The sequence below is a fragment of the Zonotrichia albicollis genome, chromosome 1 (assembly GCF_047830755.1).
Source record: "Zonotrichia albicollis isolate bZonAlb1 chromosome 1, bZonAlb1.hap1, whole genome shotgun sequence".
Classification (NCBI taxonomy): Eukaryota; Metazoa; Chordata; class Aves; order Passeriformes; family Passerellidae; genus Zonotrichia; species Zonotrichia albicollis.
Window position 1 is genome coordinate 119,058,731 of NC_133819.1, and position 25,628 is coordinate 119,084,358.

At 37.5% G+C, this 25,628-nt stretch overlaps 1 long non-coding RNA gene across 3 annotated transcripts in view; it reads left to right on the forward strand.

Annotated features, from left to right (window-relative positions):
• Window positions 1–25,628, forward strand: part of LOC106629273 (uncharacterized) — a 198,257-nt gene that overhangs the window by 144,831 nt on the left and 27,798 nt on the right. The gene's annotated exons all lie outside the window — the stretch shown is intronic.

Here is a 25,628-nt window from a genome sequence, read left to right on the forward strand (position 1 = left end):
ATTTTTTTTAGCTGTACCCCATAAAGTCAGCTCCAGACAGGAAAATTGAATTATTAGCTGAAATCTCATATGAGCTGTGTTGCGGTCATTTCTCTGAGAAGACAGAAGCTTGCAAGGTAAAATTCAGCTAAAGAAGCAAAAGTGTGAATGTTTCCCTTCCCTTTTCTTATTGACTTTATGAATTAATCCTAGCTTACTTGTTTCAATTGGCATTGACATATTTTTGAATACTATTAGCATAGAAATCAGGCCTGTTCTTAGGGTCATTGAATGGTGTGTTGATTTCCAAAATAAATAGATATACAGTGTGAAGGGTGAGCTGCCACTTTGTGAGAGCTTTGCTGATCTAAACTAAAAGTCAGTTCTAATTGAACACTGTACTAGATGGAGGGTTAGGGAAGCAGTGAAACCATGCAGTCCCTTTTAGGTTTCATGGGCCTGTGATAGAAGATACAGGATGAGGAGGGAAATGGGTATATAATACACCAAAGTAAGCAAAAGCATTAACTTAGACTAAAATAACCATATCAAAATAGAGTGGTTTTATTACTTTCATTATAACTAATTTTCTCCTGGATTATTCTTCCTTTATGGAAGTCACCTGAGGAAATCTTGACTTCCTGTGAGTTCCCACTGAACACAGTTGCAATTCCAGCATTGAATCCAACTCTCCACTCAATCACCCAGTGGCACGTTAGGCCAGTTCTAGACTGAAGGCCACTGAAAAGATTACAAATATTCCCATTTAGTTTAATGGATTTTTTAATGGATTTCTAATGACCAAACAGTACACTATTTTCCATATTCTGTTAATAACACTTAAGTCTTTCAAGAGAATCTTATATTCTCACTGAGAGACATTTGCAGGCTGTAGCATCCCATATCCAGGACTGTGTGGCAAACAGCCAAGTTTGCCACGGTTTTCTCTGTTTTCCTAGCTGGATTTTTTCTTCAAACAAATGAGAAAGTTCCGTGAAGGCATTAAAGAAAGTTAAGATTGCAGATTAAAATAGTTTATATTTTATCCTAGTAAAACCTCTACCCTCTATCCAGTGCTGTGTTTCTTCCTTCTTTTGCTTCCTGTCCTGTAAGGGTTAACAATTGAGGCCTGTCTATAGCTCATTTCTATAGTAACAGCAAGACTGAGACTTTTTTATGGGCACCTAATAATTAGAAAGTGCTAGAAGGTATAACAATATAATGAATCAAAACTGATAGACTTGTGGGTTTCCATAGAAACATGTATAATTATGATAATCGGTCCCTGGCGTACCCTCAGAATCGTATACATTCAGTTAAATGCAATAAACATTAGGCACTATTTAGTGAGCTGTGATGCAGATTAACAGTGTGAGATACAGGGAGGCTATGAATAAAATTGCTGTACAGTTTATCTCAAACTAATTTCCCAGATTGCTTTAATAGATGTGCTATGTGGATGTGAAGAATTGAAAGTGTATTTTTGTTAGTGGTAAAGCTAACAAAGATAATATTTCATAAAGTGGCTGACTGTTAATTTTGATGCAGATCAAAATGTACTATGGCATGTTATTGCATGGGAGATCACTAAATCCACTGAGAAAATGACATGGTGGGGCTCAGCTGAATTATTTATTTTTTGGATATGGGGATATTTGGGTTTCCTGTGCTCCCCTTGGCTTGCTGGCATCTTTCTTTCTTTGCTTGACTCACATTTTAGAAATATGTTTGCTGTTGCTCCTGGTCTAATTCTAACTCTATTCTTCCAAAGCAAACAAATTTCAAGTGACTTCAGTAACAGCTGCTCAGCATTGCAAGAATTGTATTCTTACCTTCCCATAGAATGTTGTTGATTTTTTTTTTTTTTGGTTATTTGAATTATGAGTAAAAAGGAAATTACAACTCTGTGTTAGCCATTTCAGGGCCATTTAAAACTGCTTGTAGCTGTGCATTGGTTATAAAAATATTTAGATGCCAGCACTCCAAGTAAAAGCTATTTATAGAGACCTACAGGTACATTATATTTCAGACAGAGTGTTGACGGTCATGTAAGAACGTGCCCTGTGTATTAGGAGACTCATCTGGGCACTCCTGTGTAGGCCACAGAAACTACAGAAGTATTTAACTGTATTTAAATGTTTCCTAATTCTCTTTTTTGAAGGCTCAAGTTTTACTTGAAGGATGAATTTGACTTGATGTAGTTCCTTTGTGAAAGGCAAGTTTTGCCCTAATGAGTACTTTGTTTAAAAATATTCATTTCAGAATGCGAGAAAATCTTTGGTGATAAAGCTGTTGTATATTAAGAACCCAGATACTCAGTTATCAGACATAATAACTTTAGGATTGGAGTCGGTGCCCATAAAAATGTATATTTATCTTAAATGCACTCTACACCCTATGAAATTTCAGGGAAAACTGTTTCTCACAAAATCTCTCCACTTTAAAAATGAATCAATTTGGCCTTCTGTGTTTTTGGATTTTTTTCACTGTTAATCTAGATTGTGACTCAGTTACAATAGTGGTTAATTTGTTGATTAATCTGGGATTAATCTGTTGATTCAGTTCTGAAGACTTGGGTTCCCAGGAATCCCATGTGGTGACCAAGGATTCTGGGGCAGCTCACACACTATTAAGCTCAAAACTCTTATTTTGAACATAAGGCTGCCTCTCTGTTAGTCCTCAGGTGCTTGTCTCCGCTAAAAAGTAGAGCCTTTTATCAAAATGGTTTCCACATCTGGTTTCGCCCTTGCTTTACTGCTTTCCTGGCACTAAAATGCCAGAAGCTTACAGGGGTTCAGAAAGCTATTAGACAAATTCATGGAAGAAAATCTATCAAAGGCTACTAAACACAGAGATAACACCTCTGGGTTGGAATGTCCCTGAGCTGTGGATTTCTAGTGGCTGAAAGCATATACCCAGGGAGCATCACTGCATGTCTTGCTCTTATATTCCTCCCTAGGCATTTGGTATTGGCCACTGTTAAACACAAGATACCTGGGTTAGATAACCCTTCATCTAACCCAGAACAGCCATTGTTACATTCTCATGTAAAAATACTTGACTGCTAACACTGATGCGATAAAACATTTTCAAAAGCTTTCTAGAAAATATGATAACAACATGCACTGCAAACTCTTTTTAGTTTCTCCTTTTTTTCCCTTTTTTTTTTTTTTTTTTTTTTTTTAAGGAAGAGGAACATGATTTATTGCTGACATTCTGTCACTTTGAAGCTGTAAAATCAGTTTTTCCTTCCTCTTGCACCCTGTGTGGATGGCCACTGGCTGGGGGAAATATTCTGGAAACTGAAATGTTGAAGTCACAGGGGTATTTCCAGTTATCCCAGTCTATTTCCTTTGCTTTCTTCATGCCAGGATGAGTGCTGCTCTTCTTTTAACATGTTCAGTAAAATAAGAGGTAAATTCAGGCCTTGCACATTTAGTTCAATGTGGGGTTCCACATCCACTGGCAAGTACAACCCTGGGACTGGGTCAGCTGGGAGCGTGGCAATAAATAAAATAGATATAAAATAAATAGAACTGGAGTACTCCAAAGTCAAAGTTTAGTAAAGGGAAACAAAAGGTGCGGTAACAATAAATGCGCAACAAAAACATGAGCTGTACACGGTAAGGAGCTGCTTCCAAAGGCCATGAAGTAAGGCAAGCACAAGCTTATATAGAGGGCAGGGAGCCAGTAAAAAAAGAGAAACAGACAACACGCTTCATATAGAACATAATACTAACCAATCAGAAAGCAGGATTCATAACATAACCTTATATGGAATAACTTAATCTGCATAACTGTTCCCATCATTCCTTGCTCCTCACCCTAACTTGTTGGGAATGCCTGAAGCCTGTGGTGTGGACAGGTATTAGTAGGCTCATGGGCCTCCACAGTTCAACCCATTTTTCAGAGGGGTGCTGTTCATTTTTATAAGTATATTATAAACTGGATTACTCATTGTCCTATCCATGTCTAAGACCCTCTCAAATTCAAAAAGGAGTATGAGTGCCTTGGCACAGCAGACCAGGTAGGCAGGAACATTGTTCAAGCCCTGTTCTTACTCTGTTGGAAGGACAAGGCCAGGGCAGAGCCTCTCGACTCCCTGCCACAGGGGCCTTCAAGGATATAGATTGCAATGTCCAGCATTCCTCATACATTGCCATTTTGATAAGGAGCTCAGGCAAGTTGATGCTACTAGCTTGGGCAGGGCCTGGATGCTTTTGACTCACCTGGAAGAGCAACAGGCTCTGCCAGTGTTCAAAGAGTATCAGGTGTCAAACCCTGATCACATGTGCCGCTGCAGATGTGGGGGGGAAATGAGGCACACAGGAAGAAAGTCCTACATGTTTAGCACAGCTGAGAGCAGCTGCTCGTATCAGCATTCTTTAACAAACTTGTTTTTCAAAGCTGCATCTCTGTTTTCATGTCTGTACCTTTGTGTCTGTCCCACGAGCTAGCCCATGCTGCTGATGGCTACTGACCTTTTATAGGCTGTGTGCTCCTCAGGGCCTCCCAGAGACCCTGTGTGCTTCTAGAGAGCTGTGCAGAAAGGGCTTTTTGTCTGGGTGGAGGGTTACACCTGCTACTGAAGCCTAAAGAATAAATAAGTCATCTTCATCATAATATTATCCCGTGCGCTTGCTGATATTGCAGAGCTGCAGCCATGGTTGAACACACAATCAAAAGGAGGGGTTTGTTTTAGAATTTGGTTCATGAGAGCCTGCCAGTGGGTGGAGGATCCTGTTTAATGATTAAGTCTGCTCCAGTGACTGGCCTCCAGCTGGCAGACACAGCAATAACCCCTTCAGTTGTGTTTCTGCTTGTTCTGTGATAACGTAAAACAAAGGTCTCCTCTAGGGGGAAGTTTTCTGTCGCTTTCTGAATTGAATTTATTTTAGGCTCCTCGTACACATTGGTTCTTGACTTTCACCTCCTTCCTGTTGCTAGATTTCTTTGTGCTGGCAAGCATCATGTTCCCCTGTGACTTCTTTTGTCATGGCAGAGTGAACTCTTTTTCACAGGCTCACACAGACTGTTCATAGCCATATTTTCATTTTGCTTTTTTGTGAGTCAAGAACTCCCTACAGCTCCACTTCTTGTTGCTCTTTCCTTCTTCTTTCCCTTCTTTCTGCTGACATTGATTACCTTTGCATGAGCATGCATTTCTAACTAGTTTATCATATATGTATAGCTACTGACTAAAATTTTCATAATTTTATAAATACAAATATTAGTTTTTCTCTGCTAAGTAAAAAAAAAGTTCAACTCATTGTTTAAATGAATAGAACTGGAATGACAGGCAAATTTGTGTACAAATACATTATATTCCAATTTTCATTGTTACCTGTATTTATCAGTTAATATTATTTTATTTAGCATTTGTCTATGTTGACAAGTAGTTCCAGACACCCACAAATCTTAGAGCTGAAAAAAAAATTCGTATCTAGGAAATTATGCCTTTCCTTTCTTGTAAAATTATAGAAAAAAATACTTTTTCTAGTGTAAGCTATTTTTACATAAATTTCACCTTAGAGTTTTGTAGGAGATGTTCTGAAATTTATTTTTATTGCATTTTGCTAAACTGGAGATAATTCAGGAACTTTAGTTTCTATCAGCTTCAGGTTCTCTGGAAGTGCTTGAGATTGTGATTGCATATGAGTGCTTGTCTTAGCTTGAAAAATAAATCTTTAATGCAGTGACTGTCTAACTTTAAAATTCCTTTTCTTATGTTGGGCAATGTTAAACTGCTTTCCCTTTCATTATAGCATAAGTTCCCTCTTCACATTAAGAAAGGCTATGATGCTGGATATATAGTGACACTGTAATTTTTGTACATGGAAGACAGAGAAGACATTAACAAATACCCTATTCTTCCTGATTTAACTACAACTTTCAGGTAAAATAGGCTTAAGTCTGATGTGTCCTACCTGAAGAAAGGTTCTTGCCTTCATCCCATAGGATATGAAGTGGCCCATGCTTAGTCATTGGTGTGCACTTCATCCTTCTTTATTTTCTGGTTTATCCCGTCCTTCTTCAAGGATGGGATAGCTCAGAAGGAAGGGAGAGCTCATAAATAGTCTGATTCTAGCCCAGGAGTTTTAAAAGCTTTCCTGCTTTTATAGGTTAAACTCTCTGAGCTCAGGCAGGGAAGACCTGTGCTGACCTGATAGCTTAACCACCAGGCCTGCAGGAAGCAGGTTGTGGCTGGACATTCTTGTGAATTCTATGTAGCAAGGCAGCAATGAAATTGCCATTTCCTAAATCACCAGCTTGAAAATCTCAAGGGATACCCAGAGACTGGGAGACAGGTTTTTGTCTGAGCAGAGAGCAGGTCATTACAGTTTCAAAATGCTCTGAGTAATAACCTGTAATGGGTGACATGCAGGAAATATTACAGAAGGAAGCGTGGGATTTACAAAAATAGTGTCAGTGGGATTTTGGCAAAAAGTGTAAGAATATGCAAGCTAAATATGACAAAAGCAAATGGCCTTACAGGGAGTCATGAGACTCTGAATGTGTGACACTGGAATGCCTGACACAGAGATACATCCAGCCCTCAAAAGAAGTGAAATTGCCCCCTTATATCCCCATTAAAGCACAAGAATTTCAATATTTTTGTATGAGTGTACAAGCTCCTGTTTACATGAACACATGAAGAACCTATCCATTTTCTGTCCAATTTCACTGTTTGTAACTTTTGTTTAACTAAGATAAGATATTATAGTAAAATAAATTGTTTTGCCTGTCTGCCAATTAAAAAAAAATCTTTGCAAAATTTTAAAGAAAATAAATCTATCAAATGTTTTAAAATATATAATTTACTTTCTCTTTTAGTCTCAAAAATTAGTTTTATCATGTTGCAAACATTTCTTGTACCATGACAAAAGACAATTTTTTTCATTCATGAAAGCCTCAAATTTATTAATTTTAAACTATATTATTTAATTACCAATATTTTTAAAGACAGTTTTAAAAAATAGATATGAAGCTTTCCTAGTTCACACCAGAAGATTTACTTATTGTATTCTAGGTAATATGTATAGGCAGATACTTGAATAAAATTGCCATGGCAAATTTAGGCATTGAATTAAATAAAACCATATAGTTGAGCTGTAATTATTATAATAGTATAGTAAATATAGAGATAATAACTTGCAGCTATTTTTCAATATGATTACTGTAGCCTTACTATTATTAGGACTGATTTGCTATAGGTTTAATAAACTTAGAATAGTTACAGTGCTTTCAGTATAATAACTATAGATCAGTTGCATTTTTAGACTGAGATCTGGAGGTTTATTATTCAGTAATTTTTCTTGAGATGAGAATATAAAGAGAGCAACCGTTAACAAGAAAACTTAAAGGTGGTTTTAAAATTTTTACTCTTTTCTGTATTGTACAGTTATATAGAGCAAGAAAAAATTAATTTTATTTCCAATAAAAATGAAATAAATCTCTTGATTTCTTTTTCTTTTGAAAATGTGGGAGCAAAAATCTCTTTCCTGTTTAAAAGTTAATTGAGTTTGCTTTACCATCCTCTTACAGATACTAAATTCTCAAAATTTTGTAAAGAACATGCATAGTACATAACTTATTCTTCTTATTTTTCCATAAAGATTTCACTAGCTCAAAGGGAAGCTTCTTGGGAAAGTATAGTTTGCTTTCCAACTCGTTTGCAATATACTGTGTATATTTGTAGCTCCTTCAGGCAGCTTATTGTTCATAGGTGAGATGTTCACCCTCCTGTTGGGTCTTTGCCTTGTGGTTCACTTCCAAGGGTGGTACCAGATAATGCCATGTGGGATTTCCTTGTGTCATTCCATAAACGTGGTGACATAAATGGGTAGCACTGATATTCTTACTGAGCTGGGTCCTTTGTCCTCACGTTAGGCTGCTACTCAGCCAGGGCTTCAGACCTGCCTTTTCCCCAAAACTGTGAGAAGGGACCATCCCATCTCTGAATAGTTACCTTTAGATCAGAGGTTACATGGGGTCAGAGCTAGAGGAAGAACCCCTCTGCAGCCTGAACACACACAGTCAGAATTCCAAATGTGGGCCCCTGTTTGCTACGTTCCAAAGTCTACATTTACCTGGGGATCAGCACACAGTTAGGGAGTTGACACTAGGCTCAATATAGAATTAAGATGGCCTGGTTGAACACTAGCCTGCTCTAGTGCCAGGGTGCAGCCCAGAATTATTCCTCTGAAATTCCTCTACTTCCCAGCCTTTATCTTTAAAAACAATCCAGATCTCAACCTCACAAGTAGCTGTTTCTCCAATTGTAATAAATGGCTAGAATTTTATATTAAGTGTTTGTATTAATTCAATATGCCAGTCCTACCTATGCATAAGGAAAAGACAATCGAAATGTGAATGAGTGCCACAAAAGGCTATCCAGGTGACTTCCTAGAACTTGGCATTACCCTGTCATGCTCACTGTTGCAATTTTCACATTTCTGTTGTGTAATCACTGACACTTTCCTCACAATCACGTCAACAATTCATCAACGCGACAATTAGCAAAAAGACAGAGAGAAAAGGCCTGCAACCACTGGTTATTTCAAGACCACATGAAGTTTCTAAGCACTAGGTAATAGTTGCAAGCATCAACAATGGGCATCTTCTTATATTTCTGTATTTGAATGCATACAGCTCAAACTATCAAAGCAATTTCAGCTGCAGAACATTTTGCTCAGTGTAGTGGTTGGCAGCCTGTACATTCAGTGCAAACATCCCCAAAGCTGACACCCCTTCTTGTGTGAGTGGATACATGGGCAGGTGTGAATTTGTGTGTGACCCACTCACTGTGGTTTCATCAAATACAAAGAAAAATATGGAAAAATATGCTAAGGCTCTTGTCTTTCTGAAAACCTCACCAGACTTCAGTAAAGACTTTACTTTTTGGCAGGGAAGGTGTGCTTCTGTAGTGGCTACCTCATGTCCAGGGGACACATTGTACACATACTTTCATGCATAAATGCGTTCACCCTAGAAAGGAATTTTCCTAGAAATGAACGCTTAGCTTAGGAACAGACCTGGTCCCAGCACACAATTTTTGTTTTCCTGAGCAGCAGATGATAGCATTACACAGCTGGGCAATGGTCCTTTTACACAAAAAATGGAGTTTTAGCTAGGTTTAGTGACTTGTCTTGGCTACCTCAATAGCTAAAGGAAAAAGCAGTTACCTCCAAAGCATGATTCATCTTACTGCTCTTGGCAGCAAATCTTAGGATGCACAGACTAATGTGAAGTGGAATTGATCCAGGCCAAGGGGAGTAAGATAAAGGAAGTCAAATTACCACGAAATAAGTATTTGCATCTTATAGAGATCAGGCAAAGGCACTGTTGAACCTAGCATCTATCTGTAGATCTCAGCTGGAGACCCTTTGAAAGAGAATTAAAAAGTTAAATAATTATTTGGATTCTTGATTTAGACCCGTATGCTATATACTTCTATATTTAAAGTTTAATTCAATATAAAGAACAACACAAACTGAAGTATCTTCACTGTTCTCATACCTCAGCTAAGAAGAGTCATCAGCTAATGTTAAGCCTTAAATCTCATCTTTGTCAACAGTGTTTCAGAGAAGGAGAAAATAATGAAATTTACCAAGTAAATTCTTTAAAGCTACCTTTCCAAATCACTTCAGCCAAAGAACAGCTGCACGGTCCAGGAATCTGTCTGGTAAATGAAATGGTCATAAACAGAACAAAAGAGAAATTTAAATGAAAGGGGAGAGGAAGAGATTAATAAAGCCAAAGAAAAATGTTGGAATAGGCAGAAAATTATAGGGTTTTTTTAATTGTACTTTTTACCTTCTCTGCTCAACCAGATCAGACTGATAGAGAAGATATAACCTCAGAAGTATGAAATTCAAGTATTAACTCTATTTGAAAGTTTGAAATTAATATCTTCTTGAGGTTTACATATCTCTGTTTAATAAAGAACAAAGTTTGAGCATACAATATCTGTCTGGAAAAGGAGAACCTGAATTGGCCTTTTGGGAAATGACATCATTCACTTCACTGATTGTTATGCCAATTCTGTTTCAAAGTACTAAGTCCCTGAGTACTCAGAGACCAGCATAAAACTATTAAATTGAAATAACTCTTACTTCAGAACCTTTTAAGTTCAGTGAGTTTATTCATTCTGGATTTAACATAGAGGGTTTTGCTCACACTGAGTTTATGGAAATATTGTGTTCTTGCTAAATAGAAAGCAATGATTATTGAAATTTTTATCAACCTTCTACTGTTGCACAAATAGACTTTAATAATTTAATTTCTCTTTTCTAAAGAGACAGCCTATTTTGGATGTGAGCTGGATTTCATTTTGATTATCTATTTCTACAACAATACAAGTCCATGATCAAGCTGGAATCATACTTGCCAACATATTTAGTTAAAATTGTTAAGTTAGTTTAAATGTGACCATTTTATGTAAAGGTAATGCATGCAATTGCAAAATCAAGTTTGGCTTGTAGGTTCATTTTTATTCATAACTGCATGCAGGAAACAAAAAACAACCAAAACAGCACATAGTTCAAAAAGAATTTGTAGCACCAACAAAATGCTTTCACCTTACATATATTCTGTATAAATCAGATTTTAATGCAATTTTAATTTTTAATATGTTTTTCAATATATGCCTGCCCCTTTCCTGATGAAATCAAACAAAAGGATTATTTCTTTCTTTATAGCTGAATACCTTTTATTCACTAATAAGTGCACCATTTACTAATTGAATTTTCTTGCTACATTTGTGTTAGCATTCCGAGCTTAAGAACACAGAAATGTTCTTAAAAAAAAGGAAAATAGAAAGAGATAAGATTGAAAACTAAAGAGATGAAGTACCAGGAAAATAATTTGGAAACATTTGGCAGAGTAAAAGCACCTTCTTCATTGATTCCTACTTCATCCAGGGACATAGAACAGGGAAAATATTCCTTGTTGGAAAAAAGGATTATTCCAGAAAGGAAGCATCTACATTCATAAACAGTTTCTTCTTTGGCTATGAAAAAGTTACAAATTCTTGAATGTGAGCTAACTGATTGTATCAGAAAGAATAAAACTAAGGATGAAAGCTGTGAGATCATATCTCTGGCATGTAAGAATGGATGAAATAATTAGGATGCCCTTAGGAATAGAAACGGTCAGAACAAATTAAAACAGGATCTGAAGCAGAATTCAGAGAAAAGGAAATAAATCCAGAGGTATTGCAGATCCTCAATAAATTGTTTGGAGGTGACCATTAAGTTTCACTGGAGATCTGTATGAGAGAAAGATGTTATTTTTCAAACAAAATTAAGTTATTCTTAATTAGCCCACTAATCACACCCCATTTCCCCCCCCCCAAAAAAAAAAAACAAAAAAAAAACAAACAAAAAAACCCAAACAAACCCCAAAACCCAAACTCTACCCCCAAAAATGCAGTAAGGCAGTAAGTAATGCAGAAGACAGAACCTAAAAAATCAGAGTTCTGTACAATGAATTTGTATCAAATACTTATACAGGTAAAGAAAATTTGTGAAGGTTTGTAATAAAGAGGTTTTAATTACTTTTATTTTTAAATAAAGAAGGTAACCTTTAAAGAAGAAAGGTGTACTCCACAGGAAGGATAGAATATTTTATATGAAATGGTAACACAGAGCAAGAGAGATGGTGTGGCCTGTGAATGGTGGGCTTGTACATGCTGAGCAAACAGAGAGATGCATTCATTCAGGAGAGAGCTTAGACCCAATTTATAAGCCCCAGCTCCAGAGGTAACACAGAGACATGGTCTTATAAAAGCTGCATCCCAGAACTGTGGGGAACATGAAGATAAGGGGCTTCTAAAGAGATGAAGGCTTTATCACAGAATAGGTGTACGTATTACGAGCAAGAGTTTCAGAAACAAAGAACTTTTCTCAGAAGCACATTGGAATAAGCTTTTTCTGAGTAGCTGCAACAAAACAACAAACAGACAAATAAAAGGATAAGACAGAAGCCACAAAAATATTACACTAGGGATAAATATGACTTAACTTATTGATGGAAGATTAACTGACAGTAAAATATAACTACATCTCATTTGTGAGTCTTTTTTTCTTTTTTTCTTTTTTTCTTTTTTTCTTTTTTTCTTTTTTTTTCATTTCATTTGCTGTGGGTCTTAGCTAGAAACAGTATTTTTATTCTTAGGATCAGTTTTTAAACAAGGCTATATGAGCTTATAAATTTATCTTCACGATTGCCTGAAATTTCATCTTTAAGCTGAAGCAGGTCATACAGGTCATCAGCCTTTACCATCCAAGTCAATGCAAAAATTCCTGTGTGCTTACGTGGTAACAGTGCTTGTTTTCATATGTGAGCGAATCAGTACCTTTACCAAATGTTATCATCATACAAGGAAGCTGCTGTATAACATGAATTATACAAAAACCAGTTATCTTTCAGTACAAAATTATACAAAACCAGTTATCTTTCAGGACATGTTTCAGTCTCCCAGTTGTGAAGCTCTGCAATTTGCTGGCTCACTTTGCACATAGCAGTTTACACCTGCAGTTTAAGCCCTCTGCCATGATCCAACAGATATGAGTTCCATGTTTAAAGTGTCAAGGCATCTCTCCTCCTTTTCCCTGTGAGGCTGGAGCCACAGTTTAGTGTGCAATAAGCATTCCCTGCAGTATCCTTCCATATGAAAAGAACAATAGAGTCTGGCTTTGTGGCTCGAGAAGAATAAAACTCCAGCTAATTCAGTAGTTTACATGCTTTTTTTTGTCCTATGCTTCCAACATGTAATTAACTCAGACAACAGAAAATTCAAACACAACAAGCCCAATCAACACAAGCTATTTACAGCAACATCACAAGGAAATTCTGCTGAAGTTGGATCCCCTGAACTGACATTGTTACAGAAATTCCAGTAGAAGCAGCTTTCACTCATGAATTCTCTTCAGAAAAAGATGAGATACCAGGCAAAGGACACAATCCATTGTAGATGCTGTGTGTATCCTGCTTTCTTTTTGACTTCTTTCTTTTCAGAGAAATAGAGATCTTTTACTAATTATATCCCCTTTTCAGAACACTATTAAAGACTGTTCTGTAAAGTGGGTGTTTTTGGGGGGAAGGAGGCAGAGACATTTTGCATGCCCTGAGGACTTAGGATAAAATACTGAATGCTTTGTCTCAGGGAAGTAATAACTGAAATTTCTCACCAGCAAAGACTATTTAGTAACTCATGTAAAATACACTCATACTTTCATGACACATTTTAACACAGACAGATTTTTACCCTTTGTAATTGACACTAATGAGAAGACATCCCACATGTGAGAGGGCCAAGCCTGTGTGTGCAGAAGCAGAGCTGCTCTGCTGTCATTCCCATCTCTTAACCTCTTGCTTAGCTCAAATAGACTCTTACTGGAACTAGGCACGTGGTGTTGTCTGTCCTACCACTTTTTTCACCACGTGCAATTGTATGAACTACTCTAACTGTGAGTTAACCAAGAGTAGGCACTAAAAATTTAAAGATAAATGAGCAAGTAATTCTCATGTAAAGCAAATTAATTAACCACATTAGTAAAAATAATTAAGAAAGCTAGTGAGACAGCGATACATTAAGAATTTTAAGAATAATTGTTTGGAGAGGTGAACAGAGAAGTACCATCTGAAATTCAACAAAAGCAAGTGCAGTGTCCTGCACCTGGGGAGCAACAACTGCATGCACCAGCACAGGCTGGGGATTGACCTGCTGGAAAGCAGCTGTGCAGGGAAGGACCTGGGGGTTCTGGTGGGCAACATCTGTCCATGAGCCAGCAGTGTGTCCCTGTGGCCAAGAGAATCAATGGTGTCCTGAGGTGCATTGGGAAGAGCATTGCCAGTGGGTCGGTGATTATCTTGTCCCTCTCCTCAGCCCTGGTGAGGCCACATCAGTGTGCAGCCCTGGGCTCTGCAGTGGAGCTCTCCAGCACAGACCTGGAGCTCCTGGAGCAGGTCTGGCTGAGAGCTACAAAGCTGATCAAGGGACAGGAGCATCTCTCTTATGACAAAAGGCTGAGGGGGCTGGGCCTGTTCAGCCTCAAGAAGAGACAACTGAGAAGGGACAACTGTGAATACCCATGAATGTGTATGAATATCTCAAGGGAGAGTGTCAAGAAGATGTATCCAGGCTCTCTTCAGTAGTGCCAAGCAATAGGACAAGAGGCAAGGGGCAGAAAACAATGCATGGAAAGTTCCAGCTAAACATGAAGAATTTCTTTACTGTGTGGCTGACTGCACTGGAACAGATTGCCCAGAGAGGTTGTGGAGTCTCCCTCTCTACAGATATTTAAGAACCATCTGGATGTAATCCTGTGCCGTGTGCTCTGGAATGACCCTGCCTGAACAGGGAGGTTGGATCAGATGACCCACTGTGGTCGCTTCCAAACTTTACCCATTCTGTGATTCTGTAAATACATAACAAAAATAAAATCAGAATATAATGAAAATACAAAGGAGCAATTTTTTTGACATTAAATAGGACATTTTTGACACTTGACATTTTAATAGTTGCCATGAAGAGTTACTAAAAATTAAATATTTCTCAGGAATCCACTTCTAAATCAAATCTCTATACTCTGTGGAAAATAAAGCACTATTATTTTTCTTTATGCAAATGAGTAAACAAGACATGAAATCCACAGAAGAAAATTGGTAATGACTTTAATAAAACCTACTTAGTTAATTCATTTTATCTGAATAGAAGTATTTGAATTAATGGTTTGGGATACACGCTGAAAGACAAGTCCTTGCAGCCTTGATTTTCTATGTTAAAGAACCCAAAAAACCAAAAGATTCATGCTAACAAGATCAGTCTTATTCCAGAAGCTGTAAAATTAGTTTCTGTTTGTTGTGTAGCACTTTTAAGCCTTACAGAGTTTTGATAAATGACAATTGTGCCTAAAGGAGGAAAGTCTAACAAACTGAAAAATACTTGAGTGGAGGAGGAGGTAAGTGGTAATGAGTACAGCAAAAGTCAGAGTACAAGAATAATTATCATTACTGTAGTCCAGGGTAAGAAATTATTTACAGCATGAATTGGAAACCAGTTCTCTTATCTGACTAACATCTTGTGTGATTCCACTAAAACCCAATTCTACTAAGAACAACATTAAAAAAAATAAAGATAAAAAAAAGGTGTAACCAAAAGAGGAAAAATATTTTAAGGTATTAAGAAAGTGATTCTCTGTAGTACAAATTAGTTGGCACTCTATTTCATTAATTCAGAATGTGTTGGAAAACACCGAGTTCAAAAAGAAAAAATGGAAATATGTAAGTGATTTCAATGCAATTGCTAATTGGCCAGAAAGGCAAAAATTGAGAAAAACCCAGCTGCTGGACCCAAAGTGCAGCAGCCCTGCCTGTTTACGAAGCACTTTGAAGGCCATCTATTGCCTTTCATGATTTTGAATTAGACCTGTGTCCAGACAAGTTCTAAGCTACATTATTTTTAATCTGGAATTGAGAATTTGAAGCATTTGGCTTCCACAATTACATCAAGTTTTGAATTGTTCTTTACTGAAAAAAAAAAGTTTATAAAAAGATTTTCATCTGAGTTTTCCTAAGATTTAAGATCTTTCTCCTGTTGTTTGAAACTGGATTTAAACATAGTATTAATCTCTTACACTGGGTCAAATAGGATTTTTTTTATGGCAGTAATTTTTATTAAGTATGCATGAGGATCTCTGTGAAAAAACATTGCACTCATCTTATAAGTAAGACCAGGAACAACAATTTCCAAAACCAGACACCAGAACTAGAGACCCACCATAAGGCATCAGCGCTGTAAATTATGTTTTCAGTAGCAGGCAGACTCCAGACATGGCTGAGGTGTTCCTAGCCAGACACTGAGAGTCAGATGCATGGACACGTCTGCAGATCTGCTGCTCTGTGTAACTTTTAAATCTGACTCTCTTTGCTAAGTTATCAAAGCAGTGAGCATTCAGCAGAACCTTCTGAGCCTGATAAGAGCACAATGCACTTTTGTGCGTAAAGTCACTTGTTTAGAGATTTGCAGCAGGATTCAAAGTGTATGCCCTTGGCTAAAAAGTCTGTCTCTTGCTCTGCAGATGCTCACTGTCTGGCTCATCTCTGCCCAGTTTCTGCTGCTGCCTTTAGGTGTAGAAAAACTATTATAGTTATTTCTTGCTTTCTATCCCTTTGTTTTCTGCTCCTGCCCTTTTCTCTTGCCATATAGCTCCCTATGTCTCCTTTGTTTAGAAAATCAAGTAGCTACTTAAGTTCAGGAGCGCTTCATGCTTCAGTGAGTTTTTAAAAGAAAAATAATTCCTGATGGGAATTTTCTTAATAAAGCTTTTGTTTTCAGCCTTCTTGGTACCTAATGGTGTGATTAAGAATTCTTAATTTTGTTCTTTCTTAGTGCAATTAGTTTATACTCTTTTGTCTGGTAATTTTATTTTCTGTCTTGTTGCAGTCCAATTTTGCTCTACAGTATTTGTGTGTATTGTAGGATACCCAGACTTCAGATTCATCGCCCTCTTTTCTGGGAGACTGTGCCTGGTATGATGCCATAGTCTCAGCATCTGGCACTGTCTCATGGAGTTGTGATTTTAGCTTTGATTTGTAACATGTTTATCCGGGGATGCATCTCTACCTCTTGGTTGAACTCATCATTGTGCCTGAACATTGAATTAAGGGCTAAAAAAATTATTATTTTTCAGCAATTTATAAATCTCTATTGTGTCAGGATGCCTCCGTTTCTTACCGATTAGAAGATAACTCTCCTTTTGCTGTTTGTTAAAAACACAATTTTGCTCTTACCATCAACAAATTGCGTTTGCCATCTATTACTCCTGGCACTTAAAAGTTCTCCATCTTCCTGTCCTGGACTGCAGTACTTCTCATTATTTGCTCATTTTCTCAAATCAATATAATCTTCAAATATTGAAGGGGGAAAACACAGAAAGTGCTCGCTAGCTTTTGTTTGTGTTTTGAAACAGAAACAGGAAGAGTTGTCTCTATATCTGTGCAAAGATATAATGAAAGAGCAGCCAAAGTACAGATAATGGCCTCCTTCTGGCCACATATGCACCCATGCTGCACAAAATATGTGTTTCAGGGCACAGTGGGGTGCAGTCTCAATATCTGACTCAATGCCCAGGAGCAATAAGTGCATTCTACATGATTCAGAAGCATATTTTACCAGCCTGTAGAGTTCCTATGATAATACAGGTCCAGATAACATCAAAGTGATTTATGGGTTTCATGTAACAAACCCATGACGTTCCTGTGGGATAGTGCACACAAAGCCTGATTCTCATTTGATGCTACTCAGTAGGGCTCCCATGAAATCAAGTGTATTTTGGGGAATACAAAACACTGGCATTCTCAGCTCTGCTTACAGATGTGGCTTTCATTACCAAATATCAAATTCTGCAGGGTGTATATGATTTTTTGTAAGCTTGTAGAGTTTGTCTGAATGAGAAGTGTTGCATGACCAGTAAATCAAACTACACAATTGTCAACCTCTAAATATATAACCCTCAGTGCTGAACTCCTTCATTTCCAAACAGGACTGAGATAACTATGTTAGCCTGGTGTTTAATAACACCTGCAGAAAGTATGCAACAGTCAGTCAAAGCCATTTTGTGCAATACATTCTCAATTCCATGCAGTATTGCATAATTAAATACAAATATAATTTCCCAGTCAGCAGCATATATTGTAGACTCCTTAGGCATCATTGATTCTTTAAAAATGCACTATGAATGTTATTTGACCCACTCAAAAGAATACAGCACATACATTATTACACAACACAATTACATTCTCAGGAATAATATCTTGGTAATATTAAAACTCCTGAAAAGCAAGATAAACCACAGAATACTACAAAATGGTAAAAAAAGACTTTGCCAACATTCTTACCACATTCAAGTTAACATGCTTAATTAATGCTTCAAGTGGATTCCCAAGAAGAAAATGGAAATAATTTCTGTCTTTTTTTTCCTCAGGGTGTGTGAAAATAAATGAGGAGGAGTTTACTTTTATATTTCTGTAGCTTACCTGTGATTTTCTGATTATGTTTCATTCTGTTTATCTGTTAGGTCACAGATAAATCATTAAAAGAGCAAAGAACTAGAGTTGGTTGAGATATACAGTTACAGAGAGGTGACTCCTTTATGCAATTTTATCTCATAGGCTATAAATTTAGCCTTTGTGGATCAAAACCAGAGAACACAGACTTAAACATCGTCCACTGTTTTCAAAAGCCTTTGACCCAAACCTTGAATCAGACACTGCATTTATTTTGATTTAGAGTGACTCACATTTTACAGAGAATTTCAAAATTTAGCAATCTGATTTCTTTTAACTAGGATAAATACAGTAGATAACTAATTCGCGCAAAGAAAAATGAAAATAATAATGAAAATTTCAGGTTGTTTCAGAGTCTTGTATCAGCTTTTGACAATTTCCTATCATAACACATTTCATATAGTAGAGAATGAGAACCATCAAACTGCTAGTTGTTTCAAAAGGAAAACATGCATTTAGCTTAAACATAGGTTCTTTTTCTTTAGAGTTTTGCTCCAATGGTCAGCTCTGAAGAATGGTAATGATTGCTGGCAGTGCATGATTTTAGAAGAGACGATGCTCTCATGGGACTCAAACCCTGGAATGCTGTAATTCAAGGAAGTAAATTGCATTGCTTTTTTTCCTATTGTCATCCAATTTATGTACCTTAAAGGACATTTTAAAAGTATCTGTATTATTAGAAAAAAAAATTATTTTTAAATTTTAACTTCTTCAATATTAAAAAGCAAAACTTTTTCTGTTACCAGGACTAGGTGAGTTTCTGGAGCAGTGCCTAGAAGAAGCACAGCTGAGAGAAGCTTTTCCCATCCGTTCCTATCTTGCCTTAAGGTCAACAGCCATCTGGTCTGACTCACTCTGCTTCCCTCTCTTTCGCATTTGAGGCTGAGCCATTTGGCCACTTGTGCTCCTGAAAAAAGCTGAGAGTCGAGTTATAGAAAATTTGGGATGATATTCCTAATAACCATTTTAGTATTCTAATTACTAAACAAATATGCTCCTGCCAGCTTTAATGTCATAAAGTTACCCACAAATTCATGAAAGGCTCATGGCAAATGAAGAATTGCTGCACTTTCAGAATGAGACAGCTCTGCAAAATGCTAAGCCCAGTTTTTGAATACAAGCAACACATGTTGCACATATATCTGCTGATATATGCTCATTCTTGAAGCCTGTGTGTCTTCTCTTCTTCCATTTCTAGTGTAGAGATGAATACATGTATATATAATATGTATTTTGACTCTTTCCTTCCATGAACATGCAAAATTTGTGCTATATATTCTACACCACATGGAGAAAACTTGTACTTATGCTAATCTTTCTACTTTGTTGGCAGAATAAATTTTGAGATCTCTGAAGTATTCTTTTAGGAAGAAAAGATATGTATCATTCACAATATCACAATGATGAAGCCAAGTATACATTGTATACCCTATGATGTGGACAAGTGTATTTTTCTGAAGATGGTTTCCAATTTATGGAATGCAGCCTTGTGCAGTGATGTGCAATGGTCTCCATAGGAAAGAAAGACTTGCTATAAAGAACATTGTACATCACTCTGCAGAGTTGTCTTCAAGGGCTGTTTTGCTCATCTCATGTCTATTCTCTGACTTCTCTATGTGGCTTTCATCAAGGTATTTTCTCTTTCCAGAAAATTGCTACTGAGGGATGAAAGTGAAAAATTATTCTTAGGTCTGTTTTGGCCCCAAATTTGTTTTTTGTTTTTTACCCATGTAGTCTTCTTAGGTTTCTTTATTTCCTCCTGATAATTTTAGCTGACTTTCTGCTTTGTCTTCCCTTTACCTTGCTACTTTCTCAGTTACATGAGGTGAGTGGCTAAGAAAGGAGACTTGATGCAGAATGAGTAACAACCTCAGATTTATGAAACGAGCAGTGCCCAGGTCCTCTGACCAACTTATGCATGGCTTCAAACAACCAGCCCACCCTTTACTTCATGCAGTAGATAGAATAAAACATCTTGCTGCACAGGATGGGCTGAAGGAGCCAGCTGGAGTTTGTAAGCAGTACAGTGGGAGCAGGTTTGGACCTGATGAGTCACCTGGATGTGTTGTGGGTCCAGGTGAATCCAGCCAGCTGGATCAATGCACAGATGCAGCTAAACTGCTTCACATCCCCCACATCTAAAACTGCTGTCCTCTGGGGGCAGCTGTGTCTCAGGTCAGCAAACTGATAAATCAGGTCCTTCTTCAAGTGAAGAAAATTTGTGAAATACTTAGACATTATGATAACAGAGCTGTTGTAAATACTTGAAATGCTTTTGTGAAATGGGATTAATTTCATTTTGACAGAGAGACAGAACTGAGCTAGAGACAAGCACTGGATTTTTTCACACCTTGATGATGCTTGTATGTTGCTATAGGACATTAAATAAAACAACACACATGCTGGAACCTCCAAGGTAAAAAGAAGGGAAGTTTATTTTCTCACTCTGACATTTACAGACCTTCAAAAGTGACAGTGGATTGGAGGATGAAATTGCCACTTGTCCAATGACACTGGACAAACCAACAGTCCATCGAATTTCTCCTTCTCTAGAAAAGAATGTAAAGCAATAATTATTTACATAAAAGTGAGTGAGAAATTTCATTACAAGAATGTAAACATCAGAAGGCTTAGAAGAACTTAGAAGAACAGGGCAACACTTGTATGTGGAAAGTTGAAGTCAAGTCCACAGCTGATTTAAATTCTTTTGGTTTTGATAGTTCTTGATATCAGATTAACCATTGTTAAATGATGAGCAGAACTGTGAGATTGGATATTAGGCTATATATATATATTTGCATGTATAAACACACATTAAATGTATCAATTCAGATGTATGCTCTTTTGTCTTTGGTACCCCTTGAGGACATTACTCTACAGTTATGCTGTCCTAGATCAAGTGAAAAAATTTGGAAAACAAACTGTTTTATTTCTTTAGTAAATAGAAAATCAACCAGGATTTCTCTAATTATTGGACACCATGAAGTTAAGAAAAATCAAATTAATTGCACAAAAACTGTGTCTGTTTGTATGATTCAGCATTTGGTGGATGAAAATGTAACTGCCCCTGTTGAAGGGTATGCAAATTTAGATACTCAGCTAAATTTGCTAAGTGAACACCTTTTTTTCTTAGGTCCTTAAAAAGTCAAACAATTTTTAAAAAAGAACTGTCAGTTGCAAATGGTAAATCCTCAAGTAAAAAAAGTTTTACTGGATCTGACAGCTTCTGAGATTTATAGGCAATAAATGAAAATCACCCCTTTTCAGATTGATTGCTATTTTTATAGCAATTTTAGATGAAATAAAATTGAAAATCTGCAGCATTTTCTCTATTTTTGTTAGATACCAAAAATGTTGCATTTTGTATTTTCATGACTTTTTTTCCTTTGTGTCAGTAGGGACAATTTCTCTCACATGCTTAATCTCAATCTTCTAAACAGAAGGCAGATAATTTATCTAAAAGGCTAAAAAGTCTTTGATTAATAACCATGGGAATTGCAGGTATTAAAATCACCCCCAAGTGACCCCATATTGTTCCACGAATCCATTAGAAACTTATTCTGAATTACAAAGAAAAATTAATTAAAAAGTATAAGGAATACAGAGCTCAAATAAAGTATGCTCCCCTGAGTTCACATGAAGATCTATATGCATGCAAAATGTCATAAAATCAGATTTAATTTACAGTATAATTTTATTCTTCAACAACAAGAGGAATACAAGAACAGCAATTTTTGTATTTTTTTATTACTATTGAGTTCTTCATAACAAGCCTACCCATTACAATGACTCTTGCATTAATGTCAGAGAAAGAGGGATTAGAGAGAAGAGAAAAATATACTTTGGGAAGTTGGAATTGTAGCAATGGATGAATCCCATCTGGTTTGGTTGAATAGAATAATAATCTGTAATGTTCTTGTCTTGACTTCAGTGGATGAGCAAAACTTTAAATGAGTTGTAAGGAGCTTTACAAAGAATTTTTGCAAGTTTTACTTATGTATGTTTTGTCCTAATTTTACAAATATTTTGCTTATACTTGCTTTTCCCAGCCTGTTCACTTTTCTAAGTAGGTCATGACAATTTTCAAATGTTTTTTAGATGTTTGGAAAACAAGCTAGGTGCCAAAAATGGACTTGTGTTCCCCATCTTTCCTGTGCCTCATGCTTCAACATTACAGAGGTGTGGTTCTCAGCCCTGTTCATTTTCAGGAGTGTGCAATCAAAATGCTTACCATGCTTCCTTTGGGCCTTACAGGTTTTGCTTAGGGTCTTGCTAAAAATTGCAGACTAAGTGTGATGTCTAATTTGTAAGCCTCTTTGAAAATCCTGGCCAGACACACATGAGTTAAATCACTTCATTTTGTAAGTGGCTGTGATGGTCTTACTAGGGAAAGAGCTTGTTTAAATCCACCCTGCTGGGGCATTTCTAAGTGTGAGTCTTTCAGTGCTGCCCTGCACAGAAGGTGGCATCTTGATTCTTGGTCATTAAAGCCTAAATATGGTTAAAGCTACCCAAACCCTAAAGAGTACTAGTGAATAATTAGTTTGAACACTAAGAGCAAAAAATGTGTCTGGCATTTGACACGTCAGAAGTGCAAATACAAACCAGCTGAAAGAATACTGCTCCAATATTTCTGGTGTAGTGTGAAAAGTATTGTTCAATCACAGAAGAGTTGAGGTTGGAAAGAACCTCTGAAAATTCTTTAGTGGAACCCCTTGTCACATGTAAGGTCAGCTACAGAGGGTTGCTCAGGTCTATGCCCACTTGGGTTTTGGATATCTCCGAGTATGGAGACTCCACATTCTCTCTGGGTAATCCATGCCAGTGTCTGACTATCCCCACAGTAAAATAGTTTTTTCATATGTTTCAGGGGGATTTCCTTGTATTTCATTTTCTGCTTATTGCCTTTTGTCTTGTCACTGAGCACTCATAAGAAGAATCTTTCTGACTCCTGATTCTCTCCCATCAGATATTTATGTATGCTGATAAGACTCCCTGCACTGTCTCTTCTCCAGGCTGGCCAGTCACAGTTCTCTTATTCTCTTATTGCATATAAGATGCAGCAACCCCTTAATAAGTTTTGCCCATAAGTTTTGTCCACTGGATGATTCTCCAGTATTTCCAGCGTCACATTTGCACAGCAGACAGCAGTGACTAAAGAGGAAGAACCACATGCCTCCACCAGCTGGCATTCCTCTGCCCAATGCAGCCCAGGATACCTCTCACCTTCTTAGTGGCAAGGGCACAGTGCTGTTCCTGTCCTGCCTGGTGTCCAACCTGGGCCTCCAACCTGGTGTCCTGGCCTCCCCGGGCCTTCTCTGCCAAACTGCTTTCCAGAGCAGTCGCCCCTCGGCCTGTGCTGGTGTTGGGGTTGTTCCTTTGCACTTCCCTCACTGAACAGCATGAAATTCTCATAATCTCACTTCTCCAGCTGTTGAGGTCCCTCTGGATGACTGCATGACATCTGGGGTATCAGCCACTCCTCCTAGTTTTACATTGTCTGAAAACTTGCTGAAGGTTCACTCTGTGGCAGTGACTAGGTCATTAATGAAGATCTCACAGCACTGGGCCCATTATCTACATCTGATACTCGTGCTGTGGATCACAGCCTTTTGAGACCCAATAAGCAGATATTTGTGTGCTGCACTATGGCTGAAGACCAAGCAAGTGTGCACAGGTTATGGATGAATTACTGGATGAATACAACAGTTTCTTGCTGGCAAAGCTTATAGGTTATAAACATATATATAGTAACAGCCTGTGGTTTTGGTTTTTTTTTTTTTTGTCAATGCTGTCATTTATGTTATGAAAAAAAGTGGTACTTTGGAAGCATGCTAATTCAGAAAATAAGCATACAAAATTTGTCAAAACAGGTGCTATTTATATAATCAAGGATTGTGAATTCATTCTCTTTTTTCTTTTTTTTACCAGACTGCTCTGAACCCAGAGCAAATTTATTTTTATTCCTTCTGGTGCATGTTATAATTCCTATCTGGATCTGTTGGAACCAGGCTTAAGATTTATATGGCATGATGCTTTCATCCTTATACTGAAAATTAATTTGGAGATGCAGCCCCACTTAAGCTAGACTAAATTGCTTGCAGGGTAAGATGTTAATCAGCAGAAGGCAGAGTGCCAGAATCTGGGTCATTTGTAATAATTTAGGATTAGACTGTATGGCCCATGTGAGTCAACAGCACATTGTACCATCCCAGAAAAAGGAGGTTTGTGTGCCTTAATGAGCTTGCTCCTTGCTGCTGAGGTCAGCAATCCTTCTGGTCATGTTGTTCCAGACACATACTGCTGGCTGGCTCTAGCACACCAAAAAATGGAGGAAAGACTGCAAATTTTACCCATATCACAACCATTTGCTCTGTACTTCCTCCCATCCCTGACCCCAAAAAGAAATGTAATTTTATTTTTACTTGGAGCCATATGCTGAATGCCCCCAGGATATGACACTCTGAGAGTTAGCAAGGCTTCCAGCTTTCGGGTGTGAGAAGTATCAGAAATGTGGCAGGTCCTGGACTCAACCTTAGTGCAAATAAATGGCTGAAAAATCTAGCTGTATCTCAGTTGTTGAGCTGGTGACACACTAGAATGTCAATTATCCTGAAATCCATCAGAATATACAGTCCACATTTCTGACACCCAGGAAGGCATAGGAAGTAACACTTGCATTCTGTTCACCATTGCTTGCAGAAGTTACAATTACAAGGTTTTGTAAGGAGTCCTCATCAATTCCAGTGAAGGAAATTCTTTCTTTAATTTCCTCAGTGTCAACCCATGGCAGTGTTTGATTGTGGTAACAATCCAGAATGGACCTTGGATGACTATTTCCCAGAATCTGGAGTATGACACCATCCTCAACATCTTGTGATCTGTGCTCTACTCCAAATTGGCTGACTCATTTTATATTATTTGGAATATGCCAGTAAGGAGCAGGGAATGAATGTGAACAACATGCAAATCCGCCATACTTCCTATTTTTTCACCTTGACATCAAGGGACAATGAAATTACTGCAACCTAATGGGTGCTACTATTAGGACGGAGAAAATCTGTGTGGGGAGAAGGAGGCAAACAAAATTAAAACTCCATGCATGACCTCCCCTATATTCTCCCTGTCTCTTTTTTTTTTTTTTTCTTATGTGAGAAATCAAACTCAGCTTTTAGACAGATAATCAGGTGCATCAGACATTTGACCATCTCAGACACCTATGAATTGGGAAATGGTTCTGGGGCATCTCCTCCTCTTAAAAACCAGGCTCCAGAAAGTTGGGAAACAACACAAACAAGGACAAGGACAAGGAAAGTTAAAAGGGAAAGGGAAAGTTCCACATTCTTATGACTGAACATCAAACTGACAAAAACCAAATGTTTACTCAAGACAAGAGATAGCAGCTGCCTGGAGCATTTTGCTGGGGTTTTCTAAGAGCTAAAAATAATTCTGTGTGTTTTTTAACACCAAGTTAACTACAAAACAAAAACCCATAACTGTTTTAACTGCTTTGCACATGCTCCCTCTTCACTTTCACAGGCACAGCATCCCCCTTCAGATTGATTTTTAGCTGTTTG